Here is a 1620-nt window from a genome sequence, read left to right on the forward strand (position 1 = left end):
AAGAGGCTCTTTAGTTCCTCTTCGCTTTTTGCCATAAGGGTGGTGTCATCTGCATATCTGAGGTTATTGATATTTCTCCTGGCAATCTTGATTCCAGCTTGTGCTTCATCCAGCCCAGTGTTTCTCATGATGTACTCTATATATAAGTTAAATAAGCAGGGTGACAATATATAGCCTTGACATACTCCTTTTCCTATTTGGAACCAGCCTGTTGTTCCATGTCCAGTTCTAACTGTTATTTCCTGATCTGTATACAGATTTCTAAAGAAGCAGGTCAGGTGGTCTGGTATTCCCAGCTCTTTCAGAATTTTCCACAGTTTGTGGTGATCCACACAGTTAAAGGCTTTAGCATAGTCAATAAAGCAGAAATAGATGTTTTTTCTGGAACTCTCTTGCTTTTTCAATGATCCAGCGGATGTTGGCAATTTGATCTCTGGTTCCTCTGCCTTTTCCAAAACCAGCTTGAACATCTGGAAGTTCACAGTTCACGTATTGTTGAAGCCTGGCTTGGAGAATTTACTAGCGTGTGAGATGAGTGCAATTGTGTCGTAGTTTGAGCGTTCTTTGGCATTGCCTTTCTTTGGGATAGTTTGGGTTAGGTGGGTCTTTGTTGCTGGGCTTTCTCTAGTGGCAGTGCACGGGTTTCTCCTTGCAGTGGTTTCTCTTGTCGCAGAGCATGGCCTCAGGCATGCGGGTTTCAGTAGTTGAGGCACAGAGGCCCCAGAATGCAGGCTCCGTAGGTGCGGTGCATGGGCTTAGTCAACCCATGGCCTGTGGAGTCTTCCCAGACCAGGGACTAAACCCTTGTTCCCTGTATTGGCAAGTGTAAACTAAGCCACAGGGAAGTCTGAGGGGACTAAATTTAACAAGGTATTTGAAACATTCTATAAAGCAATAGTCATCAAACAGTATGGTGTATGTTAAAGATACAGGGCATATCTTTTAATGTAGGTTAAAAGATATGCCCCCAAACTCTGCGTAATATCCCATTTATTAACTCCTGGCTAGAACAGAGCCACCCTGGTCTGCTCTCTCTCCCCACCCCAGCCCTGCTCCCCAACATGTACAGCAGGCGATGAACAAATACTTGATGAGTGTCTGTTCATTGGGTGAATGAATGAATATACTTGGCACCAAGCAAAATGCTTTTCATAAAAGAACTCATTTAGCTTTTTCAACAACCAACATTTTGGGCTTCCCTGGTGGCTCAGTGGTAAAGAATCCACCTGCCAATGCAGGAGACTCGGGTTCGATCTCTGGGTGGGGAAGATCCCCTGAAGAAGGAAATGGCAACTCACTCCAGCATTCTTGCCTGGAGAATCCCATGGACAGAGGAGCCTGGTAGGCTACAGTCCATGGAGCTGCAAAGAGTTGGACACAATTGAGTGACTAAAACAACAACAACAGCTACCAACGTTTCAAACCATGGAAATAAGCTGAGAAGATAAACAGTTGTCCAAGACCACACAGTCAGGGAGACACTGCACAGCAGTGGTCTGTTTGCTTCTTGGGCTTGGTCTCTCCCATGAGCGTGTACGCTCCCTGGCAGCAGGAATCACGGCCTGGCTGCAGCCCCCCTCCCCAGACATAACCAGTCATTCTTCAGGGCCTGGCACATAA

Source organism: Bison bison, unplaced genomic scaffold (genome assembly GCF_000754665.1).
Source record: "Bison bison bison isolate TAMUID 2011002044 unplaced genomic scaffold, Bison_UMD1.0 scf7180017864500, whole genome shotgun sequence".
Classification (NCBI taxonomy): domain Eukaryota; kingdom Metazoa; phylum Chordata; class Mammalia; order Artiodactyla; family Bovidae; genus Bison; species Bison bison.